This window comes from Talpa europaea (genome assembly GCF_964194135.1).
Source record: "Talpa europaea genome assembly, chromosome: 9".
In the NCBI taxonomy this organism is placed as follows: domain Eukaryota; kingdom Metazoa; phylum Chordata; class Mammalia; order Eulipotyphla; family Talpidae; genus Talpa; species Talpa europaea.
The window spans coordinates 31,486,316-31,500,293 of record NC_140076.1 but is presented as its reverse complement, the minus strand read 5'-3'; the positions used below and the strand labels follow the sequence as shown (position 1 = coordinate 31,500,293).

General features: G+C 39.2%; 1 protein-coding gene across 2 annotated transcripts in view; it reads left to right on the top strand.

The window, feature by feature from the left end:
- Positions 1–13,978, top strand: part of FAF1 (Fas associated factor 1) — a gene marked incomplete at both ends in the record, with an annotated part of 326,509 nt that overhangs the window by 293,134 nt on the left and 19,397 nt on the right. The window lies entirely within an intron of this gene.

Below are 13,978 nucleotides of genomic sequence, written 5' to 3'. Positions count from 1 at the left end.
AAAATCAATTGCTTGCTTTTGGAATGAATAAACTATGTTTTAGCAGAAATTGTGGTTTAATTAAGCTGAATATACATTAGTAATGTGTAGTGGTTGCCAACAGAAAGCTAGTTGCATTTTTACAGGTATAATCTAATCCCAATAATAATATAACTTGATGGTCCTGTTCAACTCAGTACTACCTCTTAAATGGTCCTTAGACTCCACTGTGAAACCTTAAGAAACAGGAGGACTATCCAGAGCAGAACTGGTAGGAAGGTAAGAGAAGTAGAAATCATCATTTGACAGGCATTTCCTCTGGAGAAAGAAGAGCCTTAGGAGGCATGATTGTGGTCGTTAGGTACTTGAAGGCCTACCGTGTGAAAGAGGGATCTGACTTTTTGAGACTTCAAGGACAAAACTGGAGCTGGTAAATTCAAAATTACAGCAGTCATTTATCCAGTGTGAGAAACCATTTTCTAAGAAAGGAATAGCTTATCTTGTGAGGTAATGACAACTGAATGGCCCCTTTTAGCAAGAGTGGATGCATATGGAGAAGTATTCATCCCTGGTGTTCTATATTATATGGGATACGTCTTGGACCAACTTACTTCTAAGAAACATAATAGTCTTAATATTCTGTGACTCCATTATGATCTGGTAATATGAGATCTAGTAACCTAGACTTTGACAGATGCACCAAAACCAAGAATTTGGTTAAGGTTCATCTAATTCCTTCACACTGGCTGTCAGATTTGCAGGATAGAGATAGAAACCAGTGGTATATGGTTAGCTCTGTCACTTTACCACAAATTCCCTAGGTATGATGAGGCTCCTACCACTTAGAAATAAGCCAAGGACACAATGCCCCAGGTGCTTGCCATTGGCTCCTTTCTCACTGCCCCCATGTACTGCTCCTAGCTCTTCATTCATGTGGAATATGTGTACACACACACAAGGGAACACATACATGCACAGGCTCTGTGGACCATTTGGTCAGGTAAGAAACTACCTTATATTCTGACACCAAAGTTGAACTCTAAATATGTGAATGCTTAGAAAAGAGCTACCCTCAAGGGGTTCAGGATCAACCGGGTTCTCTTATTCATGTTCTGTAATGAACACCTCACCTTAGAGATTTATAAAACATGGTTCCAACCCTTGCTTTTAAGTCACTCCAAAGTACTGGAAGAGATGTAGTCTAAGGACCTTCCTGGCTTATAAAATTAAACTTTATTTTCTTTTAAATTTTGAAACCTGATTACTGGGGACATGGTAGGAGATCAATCTCTTAAAAGGAGCTGAGTTTTATGATCAGTATTAACAACCTCTTCCCACTGAGTAAATATATGGTGTATGGAAAGTTTCTTCTGTAAAGAAGTAGGTGAACTGTGAAGTGAAATGCAGAGTTTGTGGGCCTGCTCCCTGCCGACCTTGAGCTCTGCTGACCCAAGCATTCAGCCTTTTCAATGCAGACTGCACTCAGTGTCCGTATGGATTCACCCTAAATGTTCAAACACTTCATCTTTGAGAAAATCTACTCTATTTAATTTGGTCACTCACTCTTTTTTTTAACACTGCTGAAGAATGACCATTTCACTACTGACCCCGTTCCTGCCTCTACCACCATCACAAGGCCAATGTAGAACAAATTTGGCCCATTTCCCCAGTAGAAAAAATCTAAACAAAGGGGTTTACAATCTATAGGAGAAATTAAGATTTCCCCAGTAACCAACAGAGGTACATTTTGTGGTCCTTGATCAACCTGGAATTATCTGCCACAGAGTAATTTTTCTATAATCCCACCATGATCATACTCCTTCTTGTTTAAAATTTTAGTAACTCCCTCCAGCCCTAGGATAAGTACAACACTCCTAGAATATTTTCAAAAATTCTTCATAATCTGGTCCATACCTACCTTTACCACCTAAATCCTGCCCTTCAGTACTTCTTTCCCTTACCAGAAGATAGGAGATTGTTCACTGTTAACTAAAGACTCATGGCTCTGTGCTTTTATGTACTGTTCCCCTTTTCTTGAATATCCACCTTCCTCACTTTTCCTGACCTATTTGAACTCACCTTTTAATGCCTTGCTCAGATGTCATCTCTGTGAAGCACCCCCCTTCTACCAAGCTCCTTACCTATGTGCCCATTGCAGTTTGTATTACAGTTTGTATGTGCTTCATAGCCCTTGTCTAGTCTATAAATTTTTATAGAGACTGTCTTTATCACATTCCTGTCTATATCCCCTAGAGTTCCCAGCATGGGTTCCCATCTCACACATAGATACTCAGTTACTGTTGTCAAATGTTAATGACCTCTCAGGTCTGATCCTAAACCTCTGATTCCAGTGTGAACTAGAAATGGTTTTCCAAATGAGAACAGATGCCCTAGGCCCACCCAGATTCCAGACCTGGATCCAAACCCAAAAAGCCCACCCAGGACTTGTAGACCTCCTAGAGCCAGGGGTGGGTGAGAGTTAATGGCCCTTCATCCTTCTCTGAATGCTCTTTCAAGTCGAATGACTAGTGTTTTTGCAAAGCTATTCTGTAACAGCCATCTGTGTCTGCAAGGATTAGGATCTAATTTGTAAAAGTCATCTTAAATTACAGCCAAACTAAAGACTGTTAAAAAGCACATCTTAAGACCTTGCCTCTTTAATAACAAATAACATAAGACTTAACTCTAGGAGTCGTATTGTGTCTTCAGCCTTTTCTCCACAAAGCAGAGACTGGTTTTTTACCAGAGGACCTGTTAAATTTAGTTCTTCTGCACACCCTCCCCCCAACCAAAACAATACTTCGTGTTAAGATTTCCCAGCTGTCCAACTATTTACTAAATGTCTTCTGGGTATATTTCCTGAACTGAGCTCCATGAGACAACCAAAACAGCAGCACATACAGTCTGCCTTCCCCAGAAAAGTTGATTGTCAAGATGCTGGGAACCTTGAGTTATTTGATTTTGTCTTTTTGTTTTCCATTTTACTCACACTGGTAACCAAGCAGTATTCACTTCCAGAGCTTTGGTCACTAAGCCCTACGTCCTGGATATGTTAGAGCTATGTCAACAACGGTGACCCATTGGCCATATGTGGGCATTGCACTGGGAGTCAGGTAGTCAAGTACTAAAAGCTGAGGAATGACACTGACACACACACACACACATACACACACAATAATAATCCTGCCTCAGAGTCAGAGAGCCCTGCCAGCACTCCAGATTCCCTCTAGACCTACCATGGCCCTGTGTTACTCAATGTGAGGTTGTCAGTATCCTCTCACCACCCTCTCCCCCCCTCTCCTCTCCTCCTTTCCCCTTCCCCCATCTTCTTCCCAATCCTACTTTACTCTTTTTATCCTCTCCCCACTACTTTCCGCTCTTCCCTCCTCAACTTTTTGTCCCACCCTTCCCCTTCTTGTCTCCTCCATTTCCCTTCTTTGGCCTAATTCATGTCACTCAGGAGTTCTACCTGCAACTGGAAAGTCTTGCTTTTTATAAAGTCTTGCTATTTATAAAAATGTCTGGAGAATACTACAAGAAATAGAGACTAGCAGGTGAGCGCCAGATCTCAGATGTGAACCCTGAAAACACAAACATACATTCATAAATACTATAGTTAGACATTTTAAATTCTAAAGTAATGACTATTTATAGCTACGCTTACTAGATTATTTTTCCCTCCCTAACTGTAACTCCCCCTAATCTTTAAAGGAACAGGAGAGTGCATTTAAAGAAGCTCCTACCAGGGCTTTTCACAAAATAGAACTTCAGTAAAGCTTTGTTTAAATGAACTGTGGGGAAGAACCTTATAAATTTAGGGTATACCGATTCCTGTCACCCATTCATTTTTATTATGTTAAGCACAAAGCTCTCACTGAGAAACATGTGCTGAAAAACAGTGACATAGTTCTAGCCCTTATAGGATTTAAAGTCTCTGTTCAGAATCTACTGCTGGACGATGTGTGACTTCATTTATAACAAAGATATTCTGTCTGCCACCATAAGAAAATATAAATGCTTTAATTTGCATTTCATTCTTTTTTTTTTTTATTCTACAAAACATTTTAAGCAAATACTCTGCCAGCCTCCTTACCAGTTACTGGTGGTACAGAAAAAGGAGAAATTTTTACTGACCTTGAATTCACATTCTAGTGAAAATACACATCTAAAGCAAACTGTACTCACAGCTGAAAAGATAAGTAATTTCAGCCTGCAGTGACATAGGGAAGGCATTACAAAGGAAGTGAATCTGACCTAAGCTTTCAAAGAGATGCTGGATGAGTAAAAACAGAACAACATAGTTAAAAGTAAAAGTTTTGGCAGTAGTTAGAACTGTATCTGAATTCCACTCCATCACAAATCTGCTGTATGACATTAGGTACCTTACTTGACCCTATTGAACTTCAATTTTTTGCCATTGGAAGAGAAATAATAACTAGCTCCAGAGGGAGGGAGGGAGGAGCACAGGGGACTGAGGTGACAGAGAACGGGTGCATTAGGGAAGGTAACTCTATGGGGACTATATCTGAGGGGGTGGGGGGAAGCAAATATTGTTTAAAAATGAACAATGGTGTAAAACAATAAAAAAATTAATTAAAAATAATAACTAGCTCCAAAAGGTGGTAAAAATTGAATAAGTGAATGTAAACTGCTATCTACCACATAATAAACAGTGTCTGCTATAATTATCTTAAACAGAGAGACAGAGAGGTAGAAAAGGCTTATAGTTAAAGAAAGCATGGGAGCAGTAAATCTTTATTTAGATCAATTGATGAATGTTTGTGTTAAAAATACCCCAGTGCTCTAACCCAGATCTAAGACTGTATCATTGGAATTGTAGTCTCTTATTTGAAAAGGATCTCAGAGGCATCAAGGTCAATACTCTCATTTTACAGATGGGAGAATCAAAGAATGATAAAATTGTGCATTTTTCTCAAGTCAGTAGCAGAGCAGACACAAAAACCCAAGTTTTCTTATGGACATTGCTTTTTAAGGTCGAGTCCTTTTAAAAATCTATTAATAGATTATAGAGTTACACTTTTAACATTAGAGCCTTAGAACAATAGAATTGTTCTACAACATTACAGACCACCCAGTAAATGCAATAAATTACAATTCCAAGCACCAATATTATAAAATATTCTGTACTTCAATAACTTTTGATGTTAATAGATCTAGTATTGCAGTGTGATTGAGTTTCAGTTTATATCAGACTGAGTTAAATTTTTTCAAAAGAGCAAAAAAAAATTTATTCTCCATTTATTGCAGCTATTTCAGCATTATTTTTTTTAATTAAGGTAACATTCGTTTACAACACTGTTTATAATTTAGAGGTATAGGATCTCCCCCTTCAGGTGTTGTTACCACACCACACCCACCACCAAAAGATCTGTGGTCCTCCTCCATAGTCCACTGTGCTCCCTCCCTACTTAGTTCTCTCCTTTCCCCAGCCCACTCTGTTAGCCTCAGTTCTACAGTCAGATTTCTGGGTTTGTTAATTGGTTTAGCTCTATCTGACCCTTTGTTTTGTTTCTCTATATTCCGCATATAAGTGACACCATCTGGTATTCATCTTTCTCCTCCTGACTTACTTCACTTGCATAATCCCCTCTAATTCCATGCGTGTTGTCTCAAATGGCAAACATTTATCTTTTTTTATATCTGAGTAGTATTCCAGTATGTACACATACCATATATTCTTAAGCCACTCTTCTGTCTTTGAGCACTAAGATTTTTTTCATAACTTTGGCTGTTGTAAAAAGAGCTGCAGTGAACATAGAAGTGCATATATCCCTTTCAGTGAGTGTTTTTGTATCCTTAGGGCAGATACCTAGGAGTGGGATTGCTGGGTCATATGGTAGATCCATTTTTAATCTTTTGAGTAACCTCAATACTATTTTCCATAGGGGTAGACCAGTCTGCATTCCCACCAACAGTGTACAAAGGTTTGAGAAGGAAAAACTTTAATGCCAGTGAACTACCTATTATCTTAAAAGCTTTGTTTTCAAGATGAAGTATCTAATCAGCAAGGTACATGTTAAAGTTTCCACTACTGAGCTTGCTCCATTCCCCTCAAGTATTTCGTGTACCATATCTAATTATTTGAGATTTTCCAGTGTCTCTAAATGATCAACATTCAGTGAACTATGATTGTGGAATGGAATACAACTAATGTCTAGTTGGTGTCCATCATTTTGTCCTGTAAACCTCTCTGTATTAATAAGGGATGTCCTGTAAACATCCCTTATTAATGCATACAAAAACCTTCACAATCTCACACCATCTCCTTTTTCCTGTTCAGTTCTTGTTCCCTCCCATTACTTCCCCTTCCACACAAGCCACAATAAACTTTGTGACTGAAAGAAACCAGGAGATCTCATTCAGGTGTAAAAATACATTCACAGAGTTTATCTCACTCTCCTTCTTGTCAACTTTGGGAGATAGTAAGAAGTTGGTGTTAGTGCCATTCAGCAGATGGGGAGCAAACGTGCAGTGGAGGTAAAGTGACTTGCTGGAGAGTGTATGTTCAGTTAATGACCACACAGAATTGCTGCCCAAGCATCTTGATTGCTTTTTTTTTTTCTTTCAATGGAGCAATTTTCCTTTGAAGTACTTTGATTACAGAACACTTGAGTTTGCAGAATGAAGTCATTTGGCAAACTGTTTAATATTTATAACATCCAAAAGAAACTAAATAGCAGGATTTAAAAGAATAATAGAGTTGCTTCTTAAATATTCTATTTAAAATATTCTATTTTTTTAAAGATTTATTTTTATTTATTTATGCATACAAGACCTGGGGTATAGGTCAGAGGTGTGGGGGAGATGAGAAGATTCACCAGAGACAAAATGGGGAGCAGAACAGGTGGATTTACTGAAATACACTGCTGAGGGGAGCAATGGGCGAGACAGGAGAGATCTGCCATTCCATGTGGATTAGCTCCCTGGCCAGGGTTCAAGGCTTGAACTCAGGCCACAATGGCTGGTGACAGCTTGATAGCAGGAGATTTTACTCCCGTGCCACCAGGAAGACCCCTTTGCAGTACTTTAAATGAGATTGATAAAAATGCATCCAAGCAGGGAAAATTAGAAAGATTTTTGTATGTAAGGTCAACTAATGCCTGGACTAAGTGTATTGATATATGATTCTACAGCTTTTCCTGTCCCCTTTAATACTCGCAGTAAGACAGACCTTTGTTCTAATACTGGCACTTCTGTCTGTTTGCTAAGTTACACTGGTATATTTCTCTTTTCTATATTTCAGTTAGTCTTTCAAGTGAAGATTGTGCCATGTGTCCTCACAGATATATTACGATGATAAGATCAAAAGTGATAATGAAAACACTTGGTAAACGGCAGAGGGCCATGCAGTTTGATTTGGTAATGCTGAGTTTCTTTGATCCATCTCCAGCAAGTCACTGCTTTTGACCTGTCTCTAGTCTTAAAAAAATAAGTTTTTAGACACATTCCTCATTCTTAATAAGAAGGTGACCTGCACTTTGTCACTTATGTTATAACAGACCCTTCCTTGGAAGAAAGTACACTATTTCTTGCAGCCCCCTCAGTGGAGAGAAAATGTGTTCTGAGCATTGGCAGTCATGACAGGAGACAGCCCTTCAATCCTCCCCCAATAATGTTTTAATGCTCCTCCTCCTCCCCAAAAAAAGACAACTGAGGCTAAAAGTCTTTATGTTTCTAGGGTCACATACATAGTAACTGAGATAACTGAAATTTGAACTCCAAAACCTGTGTTTCTTATCCTAAATAGAAATCTTTTTCATGTTATATGTTGGGATCCTCAACACCTCCAGTTTCAATGATTTCCTAGATGAACTCAAGAAGTGAACATATTCATAGCTATGACTTATAGCAGCAAATATATACAAAACAAAATCAGCAAAAAAAAAAATCACATGAAGTGAAGTCCAAGGAAACCAGACAAAGCTTGCCAAGGCTCTCTACCACTGGAGTCACCCAGGATGGGCTTAATTTCCCCAGCAATGATGTAAGACAATACATGGAAATGTTGCAAAACAAGGATGCACGTTAGGTGCTCAGTGCCCAGGGCCGATCACAATATGTTAACTCTTTTCTCTACAGATCTCCCACTAATCCCTTGACCAAGGCATCTTTATAGAGAAGTTTTTATCAGAGGAGCCTATACAAATAATGAGAACAGCCTGAGGTATTTATTTTAGTTATTCTTTTGAGGGATCCTAGACTTCCCATTAACCATTAAGATCTAACCTAATACTACTCAGCTGAACTTTTGCCATTTGCGACAACATGGGTAGAACTGGAGAAGATAATGCTAAGTGAAATAAGTCAGAAAGAGAAAGGCAGGGCCTCCCCGTTGGCACAGCAGGTTGAGCGCCACGCTGTGAAGCTGTCTGCAGCCTTTGCAGCGTGGGTTCTATTCCCGGCTGGCCAAGGAGAAACCCACATGGCTCAGCAGATCTCTCCTGTCTTGCCCGCTGCTCCCGTCAGCAGTGTCCCTCAGCAGTGTCTTTGGTCCGTCTGCCTGTTCTGCTCCCCACTCTGTCTCTGGTGAGTTCTGTCACCCTCCTGCGCCTCTGAGCTGTACCCCAGTTCTTGTATAAATAAATAAATCTTTAAAAAAAATTAAAAAAAAAGAAAGACAAAGACAAATACTGGATAGTTTCATTTATATGTGGACTACAGAGAAACCAAATAAATGGTCAGACAGAACCAAACTAACAACAAGCCCTAGAAGTCTGACTAAAATTGAGGCCAACAGAGTGGGAAGTGGAGTAGGAAGAACAGGGTGTGGAGGAGGCATAATAGATAATGGAGGAAGGCTACAGGTGCCTTGGTGATAGATGTTGTGTGGTAACATATATCTGAATCATATATAGTGTTGTAAACCAGTGTTACCTCAATTTTTAAAAAAAAAAATAGAAAGCAAGGTGGCTTCCTCTTAAGTTTCTATATTAATCTTTTTTTTCCCTGACCCAAGATATCAGTTCAGGGCCAGCACAATTCTAAGCTGAAGCTGATCTGAATGCCTTCCGGGGATAATGCAGTGTCATGATATCAGGAAAACATCCCAGAGGATACACATGGTACCCCTGGAAACAAACTTGGCAATTGTTAGAGTACCCCAAGCAGGACAAACATTAGTTGAACGACCTCTCAGTCTTACTTGTCCGTCACCAATTCATCTGCCTCAAGTGTAGATGACATCTGGAGGTGTTCTCTGTAGCATGTGTAGGCACTGAAACTACCCTTCTACTGTCTCATAGTCACCACTGTCAGGTTTGATTGTAGACTCAGACATCAGTTAAAATTACAAGCACTTGTTCTGATCCTACTACCATCTCCCCCCCACCCCCCAAGTGTGTCTCTTGTTTATAGTTGCTTGTTGATTTTGATTTTTACTTTATTATAATTAGTGTTTTTCCTGGTCCCTTATTTAGGTTTTCTAAACCAGGGTGGTGGGAATTGAATGTGTACTATAACCAAGATGAAAATGCATACATTGTGCAAAAATGAAAAACGATGTAAAAAATATATAAAATTTTTTAAAAAATTACAAGCACTTGCAGCTTGGAAAGTCAACATGGGGACTTTTACAAGCACTTGCAGCTTGGAAAGTCAACATGAAGAAAGTTTTTCTTCAGGAAAAGGGAGGGATTTCCAGGAACAGGTTCTTTTTTAAAGATTCATTTATTTATACAAGAACCAGGGTACAGGCCAGATGTGCAGGAGGGTGAGAGGATTCACCAGAGACAGAGTGGGGAACAGAACAGGCAGACTGATGAAATACACTGCTGAGGGGAGCAGCAGGCGAGACAGGAGAGGTCTGCTGCACCATGTGGGATTCTCCCCAGCAGGCCAGGATCAAACCTGCGCTGCAGTGCGACGCTCAACTGCCTGCGCCACCAGGGAGGCCCTCTAGGAACAATTTTGAAAAGCAAAGATCATAATGATTTCCTACCTCCCATGTACTTCCTTAGATGCTAGGGTTTTATTTTGTTTTTTCTTCTTTGTTACAAAATCAGTGTATCCTTATAGCTATCATAATTTTATTATATATTTTTTAAATCATCCCCTAATCTCATTTAGACCTTTCCTTTGGAAGGATATGTAACTTTTAAATAGGAAAAGGAAAAAATTTTCATTTGAGGTCTTCATTGTTGGTTGTCATCTTTGAGACTAATTTTTCTTTTCTCTGTCCCAATGAATGATAATTAGAAGAAAATGCAAAACTGTCCATGTCTAGGTCCAGTTGAATGAGAAACTTAATCTCCGTTCCTTCCTCCAAGGAAAAGGTACAGAATAAAGTCATCAAGTACCCACAGTAGTTATGCCCATCTTGCTGAAATTGTTTCTAAAAATCTGAGAAGAGGGCCTCCCCGGTGGCGCAGCGGTTGAGCACTGGGTTGCGAGGCTGCCCGCGGCCTCTGCGGCGCCGGTTCGATTCCCGGCTGCTCCCCGGCCACCGGAGGAGGGTCCCACATGGTGCGCAGACCTCTCCTGCCACCCGCTGCTCCCCTCAGCAGTGTACTTCTGTCCTTCTGCCTGCTCTGCTCCCCGCTCTGGCTCTGGTGAGTTCTCTCACCTTCCCGCGCTTCTGACTGTACCCAGTGCATGTATAAACAAAACAAACGAACAAATAAATAAATAAATAAATAAATAAATAAAACATGCCTCTATAAAATAAAATAAAATAAAATAAAATAAAATAAAATAAAATAAAATAAAATAAAAAATAAATAAAAATCTGAGGAGAGGAAATACTTTATGATGTGAACATTACCTAACTCCCAAATCAGATAAAGACAGCACCAGGAAACTACAGACCAATATCTCTGATGAATATTGAAAACCTTAAACAAAATACTAGCAAGTTGAATTCATCAATACATTTCAAGGATTATACATTATGATCATGTGTGATTTAGCCCAGGGATACAAGGAGAGTTTAATACTTAAAATGATGTAATAGATCATATCAACAAAAGAAAACATAAAAAATCATGAGAAAACAGCAATAGATGCAGAAAAGCATTTGATAAGATTTAGCACCTATTTACAATAAAAATCTAAACAAGACGGGAATAGAAGGAACCTACTACAACATAATAAAGGTCATATATTATAAATGTATAGGCAATATTATACTTAATGGTGTAAAATGAAGTTTTTGGCTCTAAGGTCACTTGTATTTATTTTTGTTTGAAAGTGCTGCTAAGGTGATGGTATGATGGACTATTTTAGTAGAATGTTGGACAGTTTGATCTCAAGCTCATTCTAATGGGTCCCATTTTCACTCTTTGGGCCTCTGGGATCAGGACATCTGGTTCATTTCCTAGAAGGACATGGTTCTTAGCAATTATTTCTTTAAATAAATTTTCTGTGCATTTCTCTTTCTCTTCTCTGGAACCCCCCATGATATGAATATTATTTCCCTTTAGGTTATCCCAAAGAGCTCTTGCTCTGTTTTCATTTTTTTAATTCTTTTTTCTCTTTGTTGTTCTATTTGTGTGTTCTCCTTCACTGTGCTTTCAAGCCTTTAATTCTCTCCATTACTTGTGTTTGTCTACTGTTGAGGCCCTGTATTGTATTTTTTAATTTGGTTATAGTATTTTTTAGTTCCATTAGTTCTACTTGTAACAGTCTCTTCCTGTTTTTGATCATTCTTTTCTTTAATTTGGCAAAATGGTTATAACTGTTACCGTATATTCCTCGTCAGGCGTGGTTTGCATTTCTACTGGATTGAAGAAGACTGCTCTTAGAGTTTATTTGCGCTAGCAATGATATGCTCTCTGTCTCTTCATTTTTAGTTTCTCAGATAATAATAGGGAATTTTCTTTTATTATATTGATAAACTTACTTTATACCTTTTATAAGAAGCTGCGTATAATCTTAGGGTTTTTGTTTTGTTTTTTGTTTTTTTTTTCATCTTAAGGTATCTGTTTTTCATAGACTGATGCCTCTGCACCTGTTTGAATGGATGGGGCACTGGTGCCAGTAAAGGGTAGATGATAGAAAGGAACTGGAGCAGGAGGGCACCAAAAGGTCTTCAGGTGTTTGAGCTTCTTGTAGTGCTGTAGGCACCCAAGTTGAGTGGTTGGGATCCACAGTGGTCCTCTCCCCTGGGCTAACCTCTCTGCCAGATCATCTCAAACAGTCTCATGCCAACTTCAGCCCCTATTGTGATGCCAACCTCTATTGAGCAATAGCTATAACACTAAATTTACTTCTCAAACATAAGCACATCACACTAGGCAATCATCAGCCTGTAAAGACATATGATTTTATAAGATCTCATTAGCAAACTAAAAACTGCATTTTAAAATTCTCAAGGTATATCTCAAGATTGCTTCTCCTTTCCGTTTTGTCTCCCTTTTTCATGAGGTTCCAATTAACAAAAATCATTAGTGTGAAGACTTGGTCTGTTTCCAGTACTCAAAGAGTTTAAATTTCTAGCCCACTCCAGCAAGGAAATTGTGTTCTGCTGACACTTTTTCTTAGCATTTTCCTTGGTTGGAATGATTCCTCTAGCATTTATGAAATTAAAAGCATATAATGTTTTATATTAAATTTTATCATCTATCCAGATGTGATAGCCACAAAACAAAACCATTATTTTTTTTCCCCCTGTTTTTCTCATTGCAAATTTACTCAAACACCTAGCAGTAAGTTTCACATGATATTGAGTTGCTGGAGGAAGATTCTGCTGGCATTCAAGGCAAGTAGAGGGAGAGGTAATACTCAGGTGTGCAGTAAACATGATGACAGTGAAGCTGGAGAAATGACTAGAATGTTTTTTTCCCTTCTAATTTATCTAAAATTGTGCTTCAGCCCTGAGAAGTGAGTTATCTTATTTTTCTCCCATTTATGGGAGAGAACAATGCATGCTTAACATTTTTGGCCCATCCAAAGTTCAGCTTAAGTAATCTTATGACCCTTTCTCTTGCCACCCGAAAGAGAGACTAAACCCAAAGGCATTGCAAGGTATACTTTTTTCGTCTCACTTTAATCAGTAAAACCAAAACTTTCAGGGGATCCAGCAAGCCTACTCTCCTGAAGTTGTATCTGTCATTTAAAAATTCCTCCCATGATAAACAGCAGCTCATTAGCTACGTCATCCAGTGGGTGAGTGACTCCATATCTACCCAGGTACCAAAGGTTCACCATTCCCTGCCCCTTTACACTCTTTTCCAAACAGTGCTTTCACCATATTTCAATGAATCAGGTTGTTCTTTTGAATCCCAGTTCTGACCCAACCATTGGGGAGAGGACCTCCAAGACTACTCCACGGTTTGGTGATTACCTAGCTGAACTCATAGGATTCAGTGATACAGCCTTACTCATAGCTATAGTACAGCAAAAAATGTGAAATCAGCAAAGGAAAAAAGCACATGAAACTAAATCTAGGGGAAACCAGGCACATACTTCCAAAGGTCTCTCCCAATAGTCACATAAGATGCACTTCATTTCCCCAGCGATGATTTGAGTCAGTGTGTGTGAAATGTTGACAAGCCGGGAAGTTTATTAGGGACTCAGTGCCCCAGGCTTACTGTGGGCTGATCATAGAGGTACCCTGTGGCATGTACCAAAATTCTAGAATCCCAGAGAGAAAGCAGTTGCTCAACATAAATTGCATTATTTGCACACAATTTAGACCTAATGAATCACTTTTTTAAATTCTGGGGAATGGTGAGAACACACCCAAAACCCAAGTTCCCAAATGTCAGCCAAGGGCCAACCATAGAAGACCTTTCAGAAGAATAGTCTCAGCACTATCAAGCTATCACCAGCCACTGCAGCATGAGTTCTATCCCCGGCCAGGGAGCTGACCCACATGGCGCAGCAGACCTTGTCTCTTGCCTGTTCTGCTCCCCACTCTGTCTCTGGTGAATCCTCACACACACACACCCTCTCCCTTGCCTCTGGCCTACACCCCAGTTCTTGTATGCATAAATAAATAAAAATAAATCTTTGAAGAAGAAAAAAAAAGACAGCAAGCATG